The sequence below is a fragment of the Canis lupus genome, chromosome 10 (assembly GCF_003254725.2).
Source record: "Canis lupus dingo isolate Sandy chromosome 10, ASM325472v2, whole genome shotgun sequence".
Classification (NCBI taxonomy): domain Eukaryota; kingdom Metazoa; phylum Chordata; class Mammalia; order Carnivora; family Canidae; genus Canis; species Canis lupus.
In genome coordinates, this window is record NC_064252.1 from 48079384 (window position 1) to 48103277 (window position 23894).

The following is a 23894-nucleotide window of genomic DNA, read 5'->3' on the forward strand; positions in this document are numbered from 1 at the left end:
AGAAGAACTCTGAGATTTTGTTCTCTTCCAGTGTTTCCCTGTGAGGTTTCTTTGTTCCCTTTTCCCACCCAAGTTGATCCCTGGACCTGTGGCAGCCTCTCTTTCCCTCCCTCTCAGTGGTCATGCAAATCTGGCCCTTTGTCATATGTAGCCAATTAGCTACATATGCAATTGCTCTTGAGTATTCCTTTGTTTGTTTCTTTCTTTCTTTCTTTCTTTCTTTTTTTTTTAGATTTTGTTTATTCATTTGACAGAGAGAGAGAGAGCTCACAAGCAGGGAGAGCAGCAGAGGAAGAGGGACAAGCAGGGCTCGATCCCAGGACCCCAGGATCAAGACCTGAGGCAAAGGCAGACACTTAACTGACTGAGCCACCCAGGTGCCTTGTATTCCTTTCCTGGTTTATTCTCCTTTCCATGTGGTCTAGCACAATATTTCCTCCATGCAGAGACAGTGGTCTCCCCAGGAGGAATTCTGGGCAAGATGATTTTCTGCTCATCCTTACTGTTTGTGAGAAAGCCAGACAGTATATATGATAGTCATTTACATTACTCCTTACATCAGCTCCATGATGTAGGTGCTGTTAATATCCCACTCACAGATAAGGAAACTGAGGCTCCCAAGGTTGAAGTAATCACGCAACATCTGTAAAGAGCCCCTATAAATTAACAAGGAAATGATATGCAATCCAATGGAAAAGGGGCAACATATACTAATGAGCAATTCAGGATGGAAGCAATCTGGACAATAAACATTTGGAAAAATTCCCCAGCTCTCAGAGAATTGCAAATTAAAGCAAGAATAAGATATTTGTCATCACACTCATCAGTTTGGCCAAACAGTTAAAAAGTCTGACAACATAAGGTGTCAGTGAGAATGTGGGGAAGTGGAGGTGGTGCCGGTAAGAATGTAAATGGATAAAATCACTCTGGGGCATTGAGGCAATATCTCATGAAGCTAAAAACACACCTTATGCCATAACAATTCCACATCTCAGTGTCTAGCTTGGAGAAATGCTTGTATTGTCCTTGGAGAAATGCTTGCAGGAAGGAACACTAGAGCACTGTTCATAACGGGACAAAAGTGGAAACTACTCAATGACTCTAGGCCAAATCTGGCCTGCCGCCTGCTTTTGCACAGCGTGCAAGCTAAGAATGATCTGAGCCTTTTTAATAGCTGAAAAAATAAAAATAAGAATATTTTGTGATGTGAAATTATGATCGAAAACTTATGCCCACACAAAAACTTGCTCACAGATGTTTCTAGCAGCTTTATTCAAAATTGCCAAAACATGAAAGCAACCAAGGTGTCCTGTAGGATATGATGGATAAGTAAACTTTAGTACATCCAGATAATGGAATATTACTCAGCGCTAAAATAAATGCGCTACCAAGCCATGAAAAGACCTAGAGAAAGCTCATATGCATATAACTAAGGGAAAGAAGTGAATCTAAAAAAGCTGCATACCATAGGGTTCCAACTGTATGACATTCTGGAAAAAGCAAAACTATATAAAGATAGTAAAAAGCTCAGTGGTGCCGGGGGGAGGGGAGAGGGTAGGAAGTAGGGAGAACACAGAGGCAGGGCACATAGGACTTGGAGGGCAGTGAAACTACTCTGTGTGTTACCATATGGTGGATACATGTCATTATACATTTGTCCAAACCCATAAAATGTATAAATCTAGGAGTAAGGGGCAGTCCGGGTGGCTCAGTGGTTTAGCGCTGCCTTCAGCCCAGGGCCTGATCCTGGAGACCCAGGATGGAGTCCCACGTCGGGCTCCCTGCATGGAGCCTGCTTCTCCCTCTGCCTGTGTCTCTGCCTCTCTCTCTCTCTCTCCATCTCTCATGAATAAATAAATAAAATCTTAAAAACAAAAACAAAAACCAGGAGTAAGCCCTAACACAAACTATGGATCCTGGGTAATTATGATGGATGTGTCAATGTAGGTTTACCAGTTGTCTCAAATGCCTGTCTGTTGGGGAATATTGACAATGGGGGAGGCTATGTATGTAAGGGGGATATATGGGACTATATATGGGAATATAAGGGAAGCCTCTGTACCTTCCTCTCAATTTTGCTGTGAACATTACACTGCTCTAAAAAAATTTAGTCTTATTTTATTTTTTAAATATTTTTTTATTTATTCATAGAGGCACACACACACACACAGAGAGAGAGAGAGAGAGAGAGAGGGGCAGAGACACAGGGAGAAGCAGGCTCCATGCAAAGAGCCCGACGTGGGACTCGATCCGCGGTCTCCAGGATCACGCCCTGGGCTGCAGGCGGTGCTAAACCACTGTGCCACTGGGGCTGCCCTAAGTCTTATTTTTAAAAAATTATACAAAATAAAATTTTATTGGAGCACAGCCAAATTCACACCGTCTATGGCGCTCTACAATGGTAGAACTCAAGAGCCCATACGGCCTGAAACCTGTGCTGTCTGAGCCTTTATGGAGAAAAGTTGCTGGCCACTGCTCCAGGAGGTGAAATATAAAAAAGGTCTCACTCTCAGAGTGAGCTGAAAACCATACAGCTGTCACAGGGGCCCCAGCAAGGGTCAATCCCAGAATACAATGTCAAACACAGCAAAAGGCATTTCCAAATGAATACCTAAAATCTCGTACCTATCGTGCAAACTTGTAAGCCGCAGATATTATTACAACATATAGGATTCACAGTTACTTATAGGTAGTGAAAGTTTTTTTTTTTTTTAATGCACTGGAATAATAAACAACTTCAGAACACTTGTTACCTTTGGAGAGGAAAGAAGGGGAATGATGAGAAGATACTTCCAATTGTTAACATTTCATTTCTTCTTTAGAAAAGGGATGAAATGAGCCACCTGGCTGGCTCAGTCGGTAGAGCATGCAATTCTTAATCTCAGGGTTGTGAGTTCAAGCCTCACGTTGGGCATAGAGCCTAGTTAAAAAAAAAAAAAGAAAAGAAAAGAAAAAGAAAAAATTTAAAAGGGATGATATGGAGTAAATAGGATACAACGTTTGTCTTTAATGCTAGTGATGATTATGTGGGTACCTGTTATATATAAATGTAAAGGTTATATATAAGTGCTTGCTTTATATTTCTTTGAGATATTTCAGAATTAAACTAAAACATTTTGGGAAAAAAAGAGAGATTAAATAATTTACTCAAGATCACCCAGCTGGGAAGAAGCAGATTTGAAGAGGTTGGATTTTAATTTGGTCCTTCTGATCCCAGAGATAAACTCTTAACCACACACTCTATGTCTTCCTTAATTTACTGACATAAATGACATAAATGCTCAAGAAATGGCTTTTCTCTTTCTGCCTCTCCTCAGAGTTTATAAATAAGAGTAGAGGTGAGTCCCTTGGCACCAATGGTGTCATGCAGTTTGACTTGGCTGCCCTATATCAGGCTTCCGGGTCCTGCATAGGAAAGGACTCTGATATCTCCCCAGAGGTTCACTGATACCTGGAGAGTCTATCAGGAAGCAGTTTGGGATGGAACGTGATGAGATGCTGAAATGTAGCCTTAACATCCCAACAGGTCTGGTATGAAGATGGTGGCCTGAGGTCACATGGGCATGGGCTCCATGTGAATCCTTTGAGACTTCATAGGGCCACCTAAGAAGGGTCCAGAAATTTTGTTTTCTGATTCCTCGTGGAATGAGAATATTATTTTTCTACTTCTGTCTCCCTCAAAATGGCACCCATTAGCCATTTCTATCACTCTTCCTCTCTCACAACAGTGGGGAACCAAATGGGAAAGGGGTCTCCAACAGGTTCAAAAGACCTCAAGCATTAGTGCAACAGTGAGGCATTCCCCCCACCACACCCAACCTCCTAGGCCAGGGCAGCTTGGGGAGTAAGGGAGCCAGTAATCACTCCAATGATTCCCTTTCCCCAACTTCTACGTTCCTCTCATCTCTGGAAATGCCTTCTCTTCTGTCTGCTTTGTCTGAACCATCCATCACTTAAGACCCATTTTATTATTTATTTGTTTTTTTTTATTTATTTAAAGATTTATTTATTTATTCATGAGAGACACAGAGAGAGAGAGGCAGAGACACAGGCAGAGGGAGAAGCAGGCTCCTTACAGGGAGCTGGACGTGGGACTCGATCCCTGGACTCGGGATCACACTCTAAGCTGAAGGCAGATGCTCAACTGCTGAGCCACCCAGGCATCCCAAGACCCATTTTAAAGCCCAAATCCCCAGCCTGCCGTGGCCTCTCACATCAGAACTCCCCCAGTATTTGTCATCCAGCATCCTCATGGGTTTCTGAGGTGTGGCTATGTTAGTTATTACCCTTTTACCTTGGTTAGTTTGATATGTGAGTGACTGGAGCTCAAGGTCTACACTTTATTTGTACTTTCCCATGATAGCTAGCACTGTGCCAGGTACACAGTAGGCATTTAATAAACGTGAAGGAAGGAAAGACATTTGAAGAAACTCCTGGAATTCTGTTCCTAAGGAGGAAGACAGCCCCAAATTAGATCCCATGAAATCTGGCCCTGTTCCTCCATCCTAGTTTGGCTTTCAGGGAGCCTTAGAGTCCCTGGCCATGGGAGAGGATCTGCCTGCCTGCTACTGGCCTTGTGGGGCAGGGGATAAAGAGGGAGACCCAGAGCCCAGACTAGATGTGGATGGAGTGGGTGCAGGGGTCACTGTGGGGGAGGGGAGCCCTGGCATTAGCCTCCCTCCTCATATTTTTGTTTATTTTTCTATTTGTGCCCAGGTACCTCAGACAATGCCTCATGCTGGCTAAGTAATGTGAAAACAGCTGAAGAAGAAATAAAGCAAAAGAGAAAAACATGGAAAAGAGGGTAAACAAAGAGAGAATTCACCTTTCATGCGCCTGCAAAGTCCTCGGTTGGGGAATGAAGTTAAGACACAAAAGCTTTGCAACAACAACATTGTGGGGGAAGGCATGAGAGGGAAGCCGAACAGCCATTAAAGCAATTAAGAAAAGATTAAGGTCGCTTGTGGTGGAGAGAGAGAGACCCATTAATCAATAGGCCAGAAATCGCAGCAGGCTACAAAATTATAAGACCAGGCAAACTGGAGAACACACAGGCTCACCTCAACCAAGATGCCTGAGTAACTCAAAAGCAGAAATATTATATTCATTTCTTAGGCTTGGGGGCAAAGCGGCTCTTAGAGGAAGCGTTTCCTTTTAATCAGCTAATGGAGCATCCTGAGGTGGGGGTAAGGTCCACATCGATTTCAAGGCAGATTCTAAAGCATCCCGGTCTAAAGAAAAATTCACAATAATGCATGATACCACTGTTACTGGGAGGGAGGAAATATCAGAGCACAAACCCGTCTGATAGTATTGGGAAGAGCCCTAAAACTCCTGCAGATGGTGGTGGTGGGTGGGCTATATTATTGTTCGCAAATATTTGCCGCCCCTTCCTGGGAACACCTCTATCCTTGCTCCACTGACAGCAGGGTTGGCTCCATGAGCCAATGAAACATGTTCACTTCCCGATGGAAGTTTTAAGAGTCAGTGCGAGTGCTTTTTAATTTTTTTCCCTTTGCCACAACCCTGATGTTTTCTAGACAAGAGACTGTTTGCTCAGTCTGGGTGTGAAGCCCTGTTTGCTCATTCTGGGCCAAAGGCTCAGCTGACTGGCAGAGGACATATATCATGAACATGAAATAAACTGTTGTTTTACCCCACTGAGAAGTTGGGGGGTGGGGGATGAAGGTGTATGCTGATTGATATATGTCCTTACAGCATGTCCCTGCTGTATGGGCTCCCTATTTCTTACTGGATAAATCTCAAACTTTTGGTCCTGACATCAAACCCTTCCCCTTTCCCCATCCATTATAGATTTCACCATTCTCTTCCTGTGTCTCCATGGTCCCCCTGACCTCTCTCCTCATTGTGCCCACAAATACCTTGTTTTGGTGAAGAAGGTCTCCTGGTTAAGAGATCTTAATTGCTCAGGCCTTTGATCACACTCTCTCTCAGCTACCTGCCTTGTGAAGCCATGTCATGTAACCCCCAGCTCAAAGCCATCTCTGGACCATTATGGCTCAGGGTCTGTGCCACTTAAACACTTATTTTTATTTAACAAATAAAAATAGATTTACATGTATTAGTACATTCAATTCCCGCACAACCTTATTATTCCCATCTTGTATGTGGCCTGACTTATCTTCTCACCAAGATTACAGAGCCCAGGAAGGCACAGGTGCTTTCTAAACCTCTTTTATCTTTCCTAGCACTTAGCCTCGTAGTTGGCTCACTAGCTTGTTCCCAAGATCTGTTAGTTGATTGAAAATCTAATGGGCCACTTCATTTCACCCATGTCTTTGTCTCCAGGTAGAGCAGAAGCAAAACTATCTCAGAGAAAACCCTCACCCAAGAATGCCTATTTGAGTGTAGGGAAGGCTTCCTGGCATTGAGCTCAAGCATCTCCTTGGGCAGCAGTGACTTGTCGTCCTTTGTTGTAAGTGTCCATGAAGATAGACAGTAGGTGACCAGTTCTTACTTAAGATAATAACTATGATAACAGAAGATCATTATTTTATTAATCCTGTCCTTGTTTGAATACTGCCTTGTTTCTGAAAGGATATATGATGGTTGGTAAGGAACCAGAAAATGCAATTCAGAATACACAGAAAGAGTGGGAAGGAATCATCAAAACATACTGTTAAATGAAAAAAAGTACATTGTAGGGGCACCTGGGGGGTTCAGTTGGTTAAATATCTGACTGTGGCTCAGGTCATTATCTCAGGGTCCTGGGATCAAGTCCCATGTTGGGTTCCCTGCTCTCCAGGGAGCCTACTTCTCCCTCTCCCTCTGCCCCTCCCACTGCTCGTTCTTTCTATCTCTCTCAAATAAATAAATAAAATCTTTTTATTAAAAAAGGAAAAAGCCATTGTAGAATGATGCATATTGTGTGAGCCATTTATAAAATTCATACAAAAAAATAAGTCTTCCCATAAATTTTGATGAGCACGTATACATATTTATTACAATTTTAAAAAGAAAAGTCTGAACTAAATTTAGGATATGGCTATTGCACTGGTTGGGGATAGGAAACAACCCTAGGAGGGGAAAATGGGCATTTCAACTTTATTTGTAATGTTTTGTTGACTTGAAGCAAATATAACAAAATATTAACAGTTGTCAATTTTGTATGGCAGGTATCAGGTATGATGTTATTTTATGAGCCTTGCAGAATTTTAAAAGTTTCTCAAGTTCTAAAAAAAAGGGAAAGAAATGGAAAGAGATTTAGAAGACTACCTCAATGCTGTATTGACTTCTCTGGGGAACCACAAATTTATCTCTAAGCTTTCTAAAAGCCTATATAAAGAAAAGCCAGGTCAGTTATATAATTCATGGTGTCATGAGTGTCCCCAGGTGAAAGCCTAACCTGGCTTTGGAGAAGCCCAGAAACTGATACTAAGAACCCCAGAAGCATTGGTGGCTGTAGCATGTCTCTATGGGAGCCAGGAGCCTGCATGCATATGTATGGCTGTGTATGTGGTGTGTGCACGTGTGTGTGTGTGTGTGTGTGTGTGTGTGGTTGGGGGAGAAAGCTATTTGTTAGGAATCTGCGTTTGGGTACCTTTACCTAAACTTGTCTATAAGGATAAGACAGGTGGGGGCCACCCTTGGTCCTGCTGCTGTGAGACATGATGAACAACCTCCTTATGACAGCTTTGCCACCAGCCAGTGACTAGCCTTTTTTTTTTTTTTTTAAGATTTTACGTATGTACGTATGTATGTATGTATGTATGTATTTAGAGCGAGCAGGGGGAGGTGGAGGGAAAAAGAGGGAGAGAAGCAGACTCCCCGCTGAGGGCAGAGCCAGACGCAGGGCTCGATCTCACCACCCGGAGATCATGACCTAAGTCGAAATCAAAAGTCGGCTGCCCCACTAACTGAGCCAATCAGGCACCCCCGATGACTAGTCTTTAAAAATGGCATCACAGCAAGGCCCAGTTCACAAAGCAGTTCTGCACGAGCCCCACTGCTGCAGGCAGGTCCTGCTCTCTGCCAACGGAGCCTGGCCCAGAGGTGGGTTTTCAGCCCCTAGAAGAGTAAAGAGGCCATGTGTCCTTAAAGCAAAGACATGCAAACGATTCTTGGCCGTGGCCAAGCCTGTGACCAGTACAGGGAGCTGAGAGGCGGGTTGTGCCATTGGCAGGTGCCTAGGAGAACCGTCCATGTCTTCTTGGGGTCATGGTGGCCAGCTGGGAGCAGGCTTGGCTGTTCCCTTATAGAAGCTGCAGACTCACCCCTCTACACAGCCATCCCACCTCCTCTGGGGATGGGCCCAGGGGGACTCACTGCCCTGCCCAGTATCTCCTCAGAAAGCATTTGGAATCAGCTCTCACACACAAATACCCAGTGACAGAGGCACCCCCAGTCAAGTGTGCCCAACAGTCAGTGTGCCCCAGGCAGTGTGCCCAACAGTCTAGCCTGAAAAATGTTTAAGGCAGGTGTAACCAGATATCCACCCCCCACCATCCTGCCAAGAAAGAATTCAAGAATGTTTGCCCAGCCTGCCCACACTTCCTGATGTGTCCCCTGGATGCACTGCTTGAGAAATGAACGTCGCTGCAGCCCCGTGAAGTGTGAGGCTGACATTTCCCAACCAGTGACTGTGGCTTGCAGCAGAGTGGCTCTCTTTCCTTTCCTTAGGGCGATAATTAGCAAAGAGAACCTACTGCCTGTTCGGGGCCTCTCCCAGAGCACCTACTCCCTAAAGGCCATGGTCAGAGCAAGGGTTCTGCAGCCAGAATGGAGCCCCACCACTTAGCAGGTGCACGTTACTTCACCTTCTCAGATCCGACTCCCTCAGCTGTAAAGTGGAGGTGATAGTGATGATGCACCTGCTTCCCTGGGTTGTTGGGAAATTCATCAGTGTGCTCCGGCTAACCATAAGCATTAGTTACTATTATTGTTGTTGTTGATGGAGGTGGGGGTAGCATTTCTCCCCTTGAATTCTTCCCCTGCCCTTTATCCTCCAGACAAATCTCCATTCCTTTGTGGAAGGGAGCAGCAAGCTCTTCCACCTTCTCATGGCAACAGTGGCTCACGCGTATCGTCCTTCAGTCTGGGCCTCTGCTTAGATGGTTTTGGGGATTCTGAGGTGTGCAGTTCATTCTGTGTAGGTTTATCGGGGCCAGTGCCCTGCAGCTGCCTTCTGGGAAGGACGTGCCCTTCTTCCTCACTCTCCCCACTCCCCCTGGCATCTCCAAGGGAGAGTGAAAATTGGGGCTCGGCTAATCCTCAAGGATAGGCCTTGAGAAATGCCCTCTCAGGTCTTGCTCCGGGAAAAGGGTTTGTGAGCTGAGAGGGGCCGGTTGTTGGATTGGTCAAGTTGTGTGGAACGAGATAAGTAATTTCTGAGGTGATAAGAGAGACTCGTGAGCCTTTACAAGGAATGGGGGAGTGGGGGGAGAGACCTGTTGGCCACTGTGAGGGAGAGTGCCCAGAGTCCCTCCCTAAACTCCCTTTCTCACACAGCTGGTCTGTCCTCATCAGCATGCGGCCATGGAGGGCCACTGAGAGCCACACTTTGTGGATTACCCAGAGCTAAGAGTAACCCCAAAATTCAGTCACAGGCTCCAGGAATAAAAGAGAACTGGAAATTGGGCATGTGTAGAGAGGAAGGGGTGCTGACTACCAGACTTGCAAATCATATTCAGGCTCTAGTGCAAAGAAAGAATCAGACTTTTGGGTCTCAGGACCTCTTTTCAGTCTTAAAGATTATTGGGGATCCCAAAGAACTCTTGTTTATGTGGGTTATGGCTGTTGATGTTAACTGTATTAGAAATGAAAACTAAGAAATGTTTAAAATATTTATTAACTTACTTTTTAAGTCACCATAATGAGCCCATTACATGTTAGCATTAATAGCATGTTTTTATGAAAATCAGCTATGAGGAGCCTGGGTGGTTCAGCCAGTTAAGTGTCTGCCTTCAGCTCAGGTCATGATCGTAGGGTCCTGAGATTAAGCCCCCCAGCGGGCTCTCTGCTCAGTGGGGAGTCTGCTTCTCCCTCTCCCTCTGCCTGCTTCTCTGCCTGCTGTGCTCTCTCTCTCTCTTTCTATCAAATAAATAAATAAAATCTTTTTTAAAAACATGAAAAACAGCTATATTTTCAAAGAAAAAAATTAATGAGAAGAGTGGCATTGTATTGCATTTTTGCAAATCCTCCCTTTAGTGTCTGGCTTAGTAGAGGACAGCTGGATTCTTGTATCTGTTTCTGCCTTTAATCTTTTGTGATATCATACACTCTGTAGCTTCTGGAAAACACCAGCCTGCATTGTGAAAGAATGGGAGGGGAAAAAGCAAATAATATCCTAATATATATTTTGAAAACAGTTTTGACTGCAGAGTCCCCTGAAAGAGTCTTGAGGGCCCCCAGTGATCTCCACACCACACTTTGAGGACTGTTGTAACCAACACTGGAACTAACTCTTGTAAGAGGACAGAAGCTTCTTTTTTTTTTTTTTTTAAAGATTTTATTTTATTTATTCATGAGAGACACAGAGAGAGGCAGAGACACAGGCAGAGGGAGAAGCAGGCTCCATGCAGGGAACCTGACGTGGGACTTGATCCCGGGACTCCAGGATCACGCCCTGGGCTGAAGGCAGGTGCTAAACCGCTGACCCACCCAGGGATCCCCCAGAAGCTTCTTTTAACTTTGCAGCATCTCCCCTCTTTACTCTTCCCCCAGCCCTGACCTGTATCTGTATGATGAATAAGTGCCAGGCACAAAGAAAAAAACGGCAGAGGCCTGGCCCAAAGATGCTGACAGCCCTGGAGGAAGGTGGACACAAACGCCATGGGCTCCAGAGAAGCTCCGCTCAGCTCCAGGCTCAGAGGACGAGGCACTCTGCCTACAAGTGAAGGAGAGGCAAGGGCCCCCCCAGAGTGGACTCTTGAGAGACGCCTGTAATATAATTACAGAGTCCATCAGTGCTGCCCGTGAAGTGCTGTGTAGTCTGAAGTGGTCAGAGAAGTCTTCAGGGAGCAGGTGGGATTAAGCGCCTAACGCGGCCTTCCAGGCACCTGGCAGCCTTGGCGACAAGGCCCAGGGGCAGGGCTGAGGGTGACAAACTGGAGAGAGAAAGGAGAATGGCCTGACTGATGAGGGGGCTGGGGCAGAAAGCACAGGTGAGGAAAAAAGGAGCAAGAGATTCGGGTCAGAGGTCGGGGCTCGTATCACCGGGGTCCCCACTTAGGCCTGGCCACTTTCTCCAGGGGAAGGACTCTGGGCTGCCGTGAATCTGCAGAGCCTCATCAAGGCCTCCTAAATGGCAGCCTTGCCATTAAGATCTGGGCCGTGAAGACGGTCACGACTGGGGAGCCCAGCCTGAGACTGGGTCCCTCATGCCTGGGTTCCAGAAGCCTCTTGGGGCCTCCTCACCTTCTCTGACCCGGTTTGCACACTCCCATGGTGGAGCTCAAGCGCCTGGGTTCTGCGTCCAAGGCCAATATTCCTTCACCGCCCTGCTCGGGTCTCTGGATGGCTATGAGGAGAGGAAGGAAGGCGGGTGGGGGAATGAGAAAAAGAAATGAGGCCGTTTGACAAGAATCACCCTGGAGTCCTTCCTAGCTCTGGATGGAGCAGGCCTCGTTTCCAATGTGCTAATTGCCAGCCCAGCGCTCCGGCCAAGCTCTTGGTCAGCCCGCCCTACGTGAAGTGCATGTGCTGTGTAGACAGGCAGGCTCCCTCTCGAACCTTCCACTGCATTATCCTGCAGGATGAAGACCCCAGAGATGCTGCAGATGCTCCATGTCTTCTGAAGATGCAGTTGGGAGAAGTTTTGAAACTTCTCTATAATGGACAGAGAACCGAAAGCCGAGAAGTTCCCTTACCCCCGTGAGCCTCCCCACTGTTGTCACTTCTCCTTCTGCTGCTCCGTCCGGGGTCCCCAGGGTGGCGAGAAGGACCCACATGGGCCCCTTCACGTCTCCCGGCACAAGGTGCAGGGGCAGGCGCTATCACCCGAGGAGGCAGCGCTGCGCAAAGGAGCCCAGGGGTGTATCATGTGAGAGTCATGGGACCAGGGAGTGCGGGGAGGGGGGCGGGATTGATGAGTTAGGATCCAGCGGGAGGGGGTGGAGAGCCCGGGAAGCCGGAATGAAGCTGATTGAAGATCCATTCCCCATAAATCACCTGCCTTCCCCGTGGAGACTCGAGGCCTCATGGACCCGCAACTTGCAGATTGGGGGGTGGGGGGTGGAGGGAAGCCAACCTCCTCCCAGGCTGCAGGGAGATGCTGCTGCTGCGGAGCTGGCTAGGAACGCACAGCACAGGGGAAGCAACACATCATCAGAACAGTGGGGGCCATTCGCTCTTCCCCCTTGTTCAGCTTTCTCTAGGTCCCGAGGTCTGGGATGAGCTCTGGGGCTTGCTGACTGATGGCACAGATTTTCTTCTCAATATACGGATAAAGTAGCTGCAAACTTTCAATAAACCGCGTGGAATGCCAGCAGGGACCCAAGGAGGGAGCCACAACCCACAACGTGTTTGTGAAAGCACAGCTCTGGGGGAAGCTATGACTCTTGTGCTTATCCTTTTCCCCTTCCAGCCTGCTGCAGAGGGGCCAGGCCTGGCTTACCCCCGGGGCAAGGGGCCTTGGGCCAGAGGAGGGAGACGGGTGCCACCTGGCCGGGTGGTAGGAGCAATGGCCTGAGACCTGCTCACCGTTAGGAGCAAAACCCCTGGGAGCGGGTCCAGACCCCATCTGAGGAGGCCCACCGTCCCAGGCCCACGCTGCCGGAGGCCTTGCTGGTTATTAGGCCCATGGGATACTTTACAAAGGAAGCTTAGATCCAGGAGAGAGCCATGACTTGCTAGGGTGGAGCCGGGTCCCCCATCCCTGAGCACTTTCTCCCACACACTTGTGATTCTTCAACCACCGCTGCGTGGGCAGATAGGACGTCAACTGTTGCCACGGCTATGGGGAAACGGGCCCTCCCATATACTGTGGTAGAAGCATCAGTTGGTAACCTTTGAGGGGGGTTAAGTTGGCAATATGCAACAAAAGCCTTAAGCAAGTACAGCGCTTTATCCTGGCAATTGCATTTCCAGGATTGCATTCACGGGAGATAACCGAGTAGTGTTGGAAGGGGAATGCACAAGGACGCTATGGCACTGCTGTTCATAACGGCACCAGAACACTGGAGAAACCCAACAATCCAGTGATGGGCTTGGCTAATAAATGATTGTACAGAGCCTTGCCTCGGAAGAGGATTCAGCCACTCCAAATGTTGCTGTGGACTCACGGATAGCACCAAGGACAAAGCGTCACAATATGTTGTTAGATTTTATTTTATTTTTATTTATTTTTTTATTTTTTTATGTTGTTAGATTTTAAATGGCAGGTTACAAAAGAGGATTGCATAGCAGGATTCCTTTTTTTTTTTTTTTGTAGATAAACTCCACACATGTGCTTGAACATGATCTAAGAGGATACATATCAAAATGTTGACAGTGAAAAAAAGAATGTTGACAGTGGCCACCCAGCAGGTGGGGTTTCAGGTGGTTGTTTTCTTTTTGCTTATTTTCATTTTCTAAATTTTATATAATGAGTAGTATATGCTCTTGTGCAGATTTTTTTTTCAGCGAAGAGGCATTAAAGATTCATGCCATAAGTTTATTTACAAACATATTGAGTATGTTGAATTCAAGAGTTTGATCCATTTTTCAGAGAGTGCACCTCTTAAAATGTTCCTTTTCACATCTGTTTAGTGGATCAATTAAAACATCTTTATTTCTTAAGCAGTTGGTGTCTTACTATAAAAAAAAAATCCAGATCCAAAATACAAAGTCATCATAAGTAGTAGCCTCCACTTGTTTTCCACTGAAAATGGCAAATTCTTCCCGGGCCTCTCCTCATAGTGGCTCCTACGGACCACAGAGGTTGTGAGCCTCTGGATGCTCTGTCCCAACATAACTCCGTTTTGTGCATTTATTTATTTATTTATTTATATTTTTATTTTTTTTCAAAGATTTTATTTATTTATTTATTCATAGAGACAGAGAGAGAGAGAGAGAGAGAGAGAGGCAGAGGCACAGGCAGAGGGAGAAGCAGGCTCCATGCAGGGAGCCCGACATGGGACTCACCAGGGTCCCCAGGATAAAACCCCGGGCTGCAGGCGGCGCTAAACCCCTGTGCCACTGGGGCTGCCCTGTGCATTTTTTTAAAGGGCAATGTGGGGGACATTGGGTGAAGGGCTGCGGGTGAGCCAAAGATGGTCTACACCGGCCAGGTTCTCGATGGATTGCTTCTCTTTGTTCCATTTACCCGCAAGATCACCAGGAGACACCATCTCCTAGGAAGCACAGGCAGCTGGGGCAGAGGGTCTGACCCAATTCTAGAAGGCCCTAGGGATGTATATTCAGGATCTCAGAGGCCCCTACTCTTTCCCCTAGAAAGGGAAAGGTGCCCACCAGGGCATTTGAGATCACTTGGCCCATGCCTTCAGGGGAGCCCCTCGTGGGTTCTCATGCCACCCAGGTAACATGAGAAGAGCAGGCAGGTAAAAGAGAATACACTGCATAACCTGAATCTGTCTGAGGTCACAGTGGAGAAAACCTTCTGATGAAGCCGACAAGCAATTAAACCATTTTTGAACATAAAACCAAAATATTTTCACCTCAGTGCCTGTCTCTAAACATCCTCCTTCCTCCATCATGAATTAGCGAACATGGAAGTCTCTAAGGTGTCCCACATTTTTACCTGAGGTGATTTAGGTAGCACGAAGGATAAAATCATTGGTGAAACAAATTAAGTTACCTTCGGCCTGCGTTGTACTTCTAGACTCTGGGTCTCCTCCTTCTCCAAGATTCTTTTTTCCTCTCCCGATGTTATTGAGATAGAACTGACACGTAACATTGTTTTAGTTTTAGGTATACAACACAATGATTTGGTGTATGTTTATATTGCAAAACAATCTCCATAATAAGTTTAGTTAGCTGCATTTTGTTTCACAATTGGCTACTGATCTTTGAGCTGCTACTCAATCCATGAGAAATCTCCAAGAAGTCCACTGGAGGAAGACAAATACTGTATGATCTCACTTACATGCAGAGAATAAATCTTAAAAGTTCTCATCACACACACACATACACACACACACAATTGTAACTACGGGAAGTGATGGATGTTAACTAAAGGTCAAAGTGGCAACTGTTCCACTTTCCCAAATCTGCCTAGTGTAAGCCCAGAACCTAAGGATACGGTGCTAGGAAAGGCCAGTTTTGTTTTTTAAGATTTTTATTTATTCATGAGAGACACACAGAGAGAGAGAGAGAGAGAGGCAGAGACACAGGCAGAGGGAGAAGCAGGCTCCACACAGGAAGTCCGACGTGGGACTCAATCCCGGGTCTCCAGGATCAGGCCCTGGACCGAAGTCAGCGCTAAGCCACTGAGCCACCTGGGCTGCCCTGAAAGACCAATTTGAAGCATATTTGTAGAGAAAAAAGAGTGGGACAAAATAGCGAATGTGTCAGTGCTTCCGATGTCCACCAGTGAAGCTGGCTGGGTTACCCCCATCCCGGGGCCATGTTGATGTGAGGTAGGAAGTAAAAGAAGAAGTGGAAAAGTGTTCACAAACCTCTTATGTACAGTGACTACTACCTCCGAGAGCCACCCTTCCTCCTATGGAGAGAGAACCTATAAAGGGGGGCGTGAATGTTCCCCCCAATACCCACCAGAGTGGGAAAGAGGACTGAGAGAAGTTCTGTCCTCCTCCACATAGAGAGGCAGAAGCACGATGGGTGAGGGGATGGAGAGAAGTTTCCTCTCTCCCCAGCAAGGCCATGCCCAATAGAAAGGAAGGACGGAAGGTTGGCCTTGAGACATGACCTCATTCATCCCCACCTTGAATCCATACCATCCCTAACCTCTGTGGTTCTGAGATTCATCTGCCTTCACTTGGAGAACCTTCGGAAAGTCTTCTTCTTACCTGTCAATAAGCACAGCCTCATCCCTCCATCTCCCTAGGTTGACCCTCCTGTGCAGCAGGAACTCTGAAACTGCTCTCTGTGTTGTTTCGCCCACCTGAGGCCTCCCCAAAGGAGACAGTGGTCCTTGGTTGCCAATTCTGTCCCTCCTCCTAAATTGTTGATGAAAGACAGTGGGAAGATCTGACAAGAGAGGAGGGGGTGAGCCAGAGGGCTGAACTTCTGTTCCTAGAACAGTCCTAAACCACAAGGTCAAGTGTCATAAATGACTAGCCCACTCTCTCCTTTAGACAATGGAGAGTGAATAAGGATTCCTATTAGCCACTGGAGCGTTTCCTCATATTTCAGAATATGGCCTGAATGATGAAATGACTGTAGACAACATATTTGGGGGCTCTGTCCCCTTTTCTGGGAACTGGGTTCTGCCTATGGGACTTCCTACCCTCACAAAAGGAGCAGGTGTAGATGGCCATGACTTGTCTTATGTTCTCCTCGCCCTCCAGCATCAGCTGACTGGACCAGGGGTGAGCACTAGACTTAAGAGGAGTGTGCATAAGCTAGCAAGCCTTCCAGATTCTCCCCTCTATGCAAACAAAGCATATTTGGGAGCAGGCATTGGAGAGAAAGGCCATGTAGAATGGGTGTTGGAATTAATGGCAGGGCAAAGCCAAGCTTCATGCTTGGAGGGGAGGAGTGGTCAGAGGGAGCAAAATGGTCTGTAAAGAGAATAAGACCGAGCAGGAAAAAGAAACCAAGGATGACAAAAAGTGGGAAAGAAGGGAAGGAGAATGGAAAGAAGGAAAGACAGGTGCAGAGAGCCAGAGAAATCCAGAGGAGGCCGAGAATCTTTCTGGCTCCCCATGGCTTCTCATTGCCAGCTTCAGTTCCCACAGGGCCTGAATTTACTTTATTTCTAGAAGACACTTCTACCTCCTTTTAGGAATCATCTTTTTTCTTAAGTAAACTGTAGGTTCCTGGAAGCCTTTGAGCTCTGACTCAAACTATGACCCTAGCTGTGGTGGCAGGACGGGATGGTTTGAGAGAGCTGGAGTCTACCAGTGGACATGCCCCGTTGGGTGAAACAAGCACCTGAGGGCAGAGCCAGTGCAGGGACCCTGTGAAATCAGGGGCAGCTTACCCAGGGAAGTCTGGGCAGACAAGCAATTGGCATCTGAACAGAAAATGGGCAGAGAACTGGGTCCCTGGGATCAGAGACAAGATAGGGCAGACGGTAGAAGGGAAGTGGCTGAGTCAGAGCAGGGTTCCAGTTCTGAAAATCTTGGACAGAGATTCACCCAAATGGATCCTATAACCAGAACCAAGATGGGCCAAGATTTTGGGCTTCTCCTTTAAAGACAGGAAAAGAACATCTTAAACACACACACACACACACACACACACACACAATAAAGAACATCTTTGTCAGTGTTTCCAAAAGCCCCATATCATTTGAGTCTTCATTGAAAGCGGTAGCTATTGCCAGACCACTTCCTGTGCTCTGGAGGACTCCAACTCCAGAGTGCCTGGGGCCCCCCTTTAACTCCACAAATCCCTTACCCTATTTACAGTCAATTCTTGTTATTGGTAGTTATGTTCTATAAAGTCACCTGTTCACCGAATCAGCAAATACTGAACCATTGGGTCTAGGGGAAATACAGGGTTACTTTCCTGCAAGCCTCTGATCACATTTTCATGAATGGGTCAATGCATAACCTTGTTTCATGTGTGTTTCTGTTTAAAGATATCTTATTTAATGTATGTGGGTGATTCATTAACATTGGATTCAAGGTCAACAGCTCTACAACTCATGCCTGAACAAAGCTTATCTAACACACTTATTTTCTCCAGAAGGCATGTCACAGCCTTTTAAGGTGCATTAGAACCTTTACCACAATGGCAGTGCCAATAAATGGAGGAGCCATTACGTGTGTTCCTCCCAGAAACAATGACAGCTCTTTAGCGGAAGAGAGAAAGATTACTTATTAATTTTCATAGCCAGAGTGCCTAGCACAAGGCCTGGCTCCTAACAATCACTCAATAAATATCTGATGAAAGAATCATAGAATCAGGGAAGAAGCCCAGTTCCAAGAGTCTGTACCGGGCTCATAGCAACAGCAATAGCAATGGTTCTCTGACTGTCTGCAAGTTTGCCTGCCATGATGGGACTTGGTCCTTTCTGAGGCTGAGCCTGCAGGAAGGGATTCAACCGAGGAGAGAGGAGTAAACACTAGGCAGGGCCCGGAAGCACTCATCATTGCACACAAGGGAGCACAGGTAATCAGCGACTTTCAGCAAAGAACCGTCCATGACCACTCACAACATGGGAAGCCACGTTCCGGGCTCAGGCGGTCAGCTGAGCTGGTGAGGAGTCAGGGAGGTATCCCAACTGGAAAAGGAAGGAGATGCATGTGTGCAAATTGCACTTACTTACATGAAAGTGCTGAGGAATAATCTGCTTCATTAACATGGCACCAAAACTTCTAGTTGTAACTGGGTCAGATAAATAGCCTAGACAACAAGCCCTATGCACAGATCATCACTTGCCTAACTTTTTGTCTCCGTCTTTTTATTAGTTTACCCCCCTGAGCAGGCTATTTTAAAAGAGACTGCCCCTGCAACAAATGGCATTTTAAGTAACTACTTTTCCATTGTTATTAGTGGCACAGAATTGCCACTCAAGCTTCTCACCACCAAGAGATGCCACACGGAGTGATTCTCTTCTAGCCAAAAGTAAAAAAGCTTGAAATTTGCTCTGCTTATAGTGGTTAAATATACATGATTTGGGCTTTTAAAATACTGAATTAGGGGATCCCTGGGTGGCTCAGCGGTTTAGCGCCTGCCTTCGGCCCAGGGTGTGATCCTGGTGTCCCAGGATCAAGCCCCGCATCACGCCTCCTGCATGGAGCCTGCTTCTCCCTCTGCCGGTGTCTCTGCCTCTCTCTCTGTGTGTGTCTCTCATTAATAAACAAATAAAATTTTTAAAAGAAAAATACTGAATTAACTTGAGCCTATCCATTGCTACGGATTTCACTGATCTCTTGGGAAACCTCAGATGGACGGTAACGGACACTGATGTCTGGATTCCCCAGTGCTCACGACAGCAGTGCACGCACAGATGAACTTTGTGAGCCTCTGCGGGGGTTTTAGCCACAGCTCACCCAGCCCAGGTGAAGTGGCTTCCGGCCTCTCTCTTGTGCTCTGTTCTCGACAGACCCAGACAAGCGTTCTCAGCCATCCTAGGCCCCAGCATGGTGGGCTGTGAACCTCTGCTCTTGCCTGCATTTGCAGAGCCACACACACACACACACACACACACACACACACACTCGAGGGGCTCAGTCAACACTGGCAGACTTTTTACATCCCTTCTATTCAACTATCATGGATGGATCCCCTACGGGGAAGTAAAATTCTCTTGTCCAAGGTTCTTCTTCTGACACCCCCTGGGATCTCTGAGCCCTTTCCCTCAACAGAGATAGAAGAAATGACCACACCTGTGCTAGAGAGTTCAGAGAAAGAATCCAAGGAACGCGGTGGCAGGGCTGGGTTATGGCAGAGGGAGCAGGCTGCTGTCTCATCGCCTCGGCTCTGGTTTGAAGAATGAAATGCTGTAATTATATATTTGGATGCTTCCATAGGCACATGAGATTAAATCCCTTGGCAGATCACTGCTCCTATCAATAGGGACACATTCCCGAGATGTGCCTGCCTGTGATCCGTGCCTGCCAATTGGACATTCCCTTACTCAGACTGCCCGCTTGGGCCTTCCTCCTTCCTGCTGCCCACTGCCCGTCAGCTCACCCAGGCTGGGGCCTCAGGGCATGCAGGGGCAGTTTTTCTGAAGATCACGGGAACACCTCTGGCCAAGCGGTCAGTGACACCTGAGTGCTGATTCCTGGCAAACAGAGAGCACTAAGTTGGGAGCCGTGTTCTCCAGGCTCCGCCTCAGCTCCTGCATGAAATCTGCTCCAGCATGCAATCGGTTCTCAGTTTCCCCACCCAGGACTGTATGCTCTGGACAAATACAATCCCCCTCCTATACGGTCCCTGCTCCTCAACAGTTGAACATGTCTGGAGAAAAGCAGATGGCCGCACTGACGGGTCTCACTTTGAATTTAACACCACAAATGTCAAGTGGACACTCAGCACTGTCGAAAAGTCCTAAGCTTTCCCCAGACTATTGAACTCTCCTCTTCCAGGTGGTTATTCCCTCCTTCTCCTCTCTCCTCAAACCTTCAATGCCCTCCTCTTGCTCATTTCTCTCAGCTAATACAATACTTTTTATTTCATTGAGAAAAAAATAGAAGCATCAAAAAAGAATCTTTTCATCCTGTCACTGATCAACCAACCCCCCCACACCTGTGTCACCTGCTCTCCCTCCCCTACCCCCGGCCCCCTCCACCAGGAGGGACCAACCATCTCAGTTTGCTGGGATCTGAGGGTTTTCCTGGGAGGTGAGCCTTTCGGTGCAAACAACAGGCAAGTCCTGGACAGACCAGGATGAGTTGGTCACCCTACCTCCTACGGTATCCTGGATTCCATCTCCTCCTATAATTGGGGACACCATTCCTTAATTGTGCTTTCGCCTGCACCGTTTTTTTTTTTTTTTTTCTTGCTCCTCTGGATGGGTCTTATCAGTGCATAAACATGCTATGAATTTGTCCACCCTTTAAAAATCCCCCCTAGGCCTCACATTCCCTCAGCTACTGCCCCATTACTCTGCTTGCTAAACTGCCAGTTGGTCAAGTTCCATCATCAGCCAAGTGTGACCTTCCAGACACAGGCCTCCCTGTTGCCACCATTCAGCATTCATGGTTGCACTTCATGGACCTTAGCACTGATTCCCAACACAAACCCAGAGTATCACGTGCTGAATCTCAGAGAGTCCAGGGCCCGCTGATATATTGGGATCATTTGGTTATGGACCAATCCCTCTCCCTCACCTCCCACCGGGAGCATCTTGACAGCAGAACCTTCCTCTACTCATCTCTGCATGTTGGTGGTCTAGAACATTGCTAGGCACATAGAAGGAGAAGAGTAGGTGTTTGTTGAGTGAACAAATGACTAAACTCATTTGAGTGAATTATGGACCCGGTTCAAGGTCCCTGATCACTTTAACCACATAGGCCTCACCCTCCTCAACTTCCGAAGTGCTAGTTGACACTTCACCACACCTTCATGTCACATTTTTCCTTTTATCACGTGGCCAGTTATCTCCTGGAGTGTACCAGCTCTCAGGCATCAGTCTTGGCTTTCTCCCATAAGCTGGCCGGTTCCTCGTGGGCAGCCTATACGCTCCCCAACATCCAACAACTACATTGAGCTCACCAGTCAGTTGGTATGAATTACGATATACCTCAAGGGAACACTCTTCCAAGTGCTATGGGCCATCAGACAAAAGACATGTCTCCTTCTGGAAGGAGCTTGTATGATAAGGGACTGGAATATTGAGTAACAGGATAGCAGAAGTCTCTTGCCAGTAGATAGTAATCCGCCCCCTTTTTCAACCACCTCAGGACTCAGGCAAGATTTGGAGTCCAGGAGAGAGCCAGCAGCCACGGTGAACAAATCAGTGAGTAATGCCTGGGAGATGGACCCATCCAAGCTGCTGGTATACCTGGGGAAAAGATAAACCTGGTTTCAGAATGTATTACCTGGATGGATCTGCTTTCAACCCCCCACCCCACCACCCACTGGCCCCCACGAGCCCTGCAAGTCTCTTCCTTGTGCCTTTGGAATATTTGGTCTTGTTATGATAGAAGACTTACCATCAAAGAAACATTTCATTCCCTGCTCAATTAGGTGGGTCGTCTCTCATTTTGCTCTCTTAAAACCCCCTCCTCCCCCACCTGCATCCACCTTCCTCCTCCAGTAGCCAAAGGAAACTCCACCAAAGTGCTTGGATACCAGCCTGTAGCACCCTCCCCTTCTATGCCCTGCCTCTCTCCTCCCCCAGAAGGGCACCTGCAGCCCTAGCAGAAAAATGGTTGTCAATTTGTGCGGCTGGCACAAGCGTTTTAGCATATTGAGTGGTCCAAATATTTAAATATCTATGATATAGGAAGCGTGGAGAACATTAAAAACCATTTTCTCCCTGCTGATTGCAAGAGAGGAAATACACACAGTCCCCGCTCCCCTACACAGTTGCAAAACTGCTGGCCTAATCATATTGCCTATGTAAAGTACCTCTCCCGCCTCCTCCAGTCTGGCTTTAGGTTGCATTTACTGTAAACAAAGATGTATTTTGGAGGGGGCAGTTGGATTGAGTTTATTGTTTATGTAAATCTCTCAGAATGTGACATAGCAAGATAGCTTCCTATGTTGTGTTGATCCACATTTTAGGCCAACAGCCAAAGTATTTTATCTTTTCCTTCATTATAGTGATCTTCCAATTAGCCGTGGTCTGTAATACCCTGATTTTGGTGGCAGTGGTTTGGACAGGATTGTTTGATAGTTCTGCTCGAGAGGCAAAATAAGGGGTCTTATTATAGAAGTGCAGAGGTTGCGCAGAAGCTGAGTTCTGTTGCAAAGTTTGCCGATAAGGGGAAAACCGGCCCTTAAGCGTCCATTCTGTTCTGTATATTAACACTTCTAATCTGCACTGCTGATAAAACTGCAAGCCATTTGCCTTTGGAGGAATTAGTTCTGCCTCACTTGTGTAACCAGGCGATGGTGATTAACCTTTAAACTGTCCAATATTCCCAGCAGCCTCCTGCTCCAGATTAGAAACTATTTAGTTATGACCAACTAAATTAACAACACTCCCTCCTCTGAAGAATGAGATTTGGAAGGTGGATGCATTTTAAGGTGGAATTGTGTTTTGAATTGGTGATCCATCTTTCTAAGGTGCTTATTCCCTCACCCGTTAAAGCAGGAGGCTGCCACAGTGGGGACGGAGGGTTCAGCTGGAGGCTGGGGAGGAAGGGGAGGGGGACCGGTTGTCCTGGTTGGGTTTGCACATCCAAGGTTTCATGAACACAAAGGAAGCCTGTCTTAGGTTTGGATTTCCTTCCCTGTTATCACCCCAGGTTAAAAGGGGACTTTAGCTCCTCTGCTAGACCCAAGCCATGCTCGCAGTGGGACAGAGCAGTTTGCTCCTGATGGGGATTAAGGCATAAATGAAGTAGCTCCCTTACCACCGTACTCCCAATTTCTTCCTGGTGTTGAATGTCAGAAAAAGAGGCTAACTAACTTTCATGTTCCAGACCCAGCGATCTGCCCACCGCAGGTGGGTCCACCCAACTGAACTGCGGTCGCGCTAACAATCCCGCTCAGCCCTCTCTCTCCTATCTGCCCATTTCGAATGTGTAATTTATCAGTGGAAACATACCCTCGGTGGTGAGGGCCAGGCAATTATGTAATCGTGTCGTGCCTCAAATCCCCAAATTGTTGGTCCTCCCCGGATAACAAATAAAATGGAACAACAACCCGCACTACCGACACCCCCACCGCCACCCAATCCCGGGAGCAACCTTTTCTGTTTTACTAGTTTCATATTAGCTGCCTCCTTAAAAGCTGCTAATCTGGATACTGCATTAGCAGGATGTCAGTCAAGCCGCAGTCCACGGCGAAGCCTTCTTCATATACCAATTTAAATCATTCATGGTCTTTTCTTTGGCATTATTCAAAAGATCATAATAATTTTCTTGTGCCCACGGCACAAAAAAATCAATTATTTCCCCACAAAGACTTGAAAGTACTTAGCGAGTGCGGCAAGAAAAGCTGAGGGTGATATCAAATTGAAATTGCACTCATTACATACAACACAATTAGTTGCCACTAGCCTGGCCGGGCTTTAATTCTGAATGGCATATCTTTATTATTACAGAAACAAGCATGCAAATGGCATTGTTCAGGATTTGCCGAAATCAATAGGATATAGTGCTGTGTGTTTGGTGGCCACTGTCACTCACGCTGCTGTGGATGCGAGATAATGTGTGTGTTTGAATTAATGAAGGGAGCAGGCGACA

At 46.8% G+C, this 23894-nt stretch overlaps 1 pseudogene; it reads right to left on the bottom strand.

Moving 5' to 3' along the window:
• Positions 1-13569: 13569 nt before the first annotated feature.
• On the bottom strand, positions 13570-13911 carry LOC112675544 (cytochrome c oxidase subunit 7C, mitochondrial-like; annotated as a pseudogene).
• Between the last annotated feature and the right edge of the window lie 9983 nt (positions 13912-23894).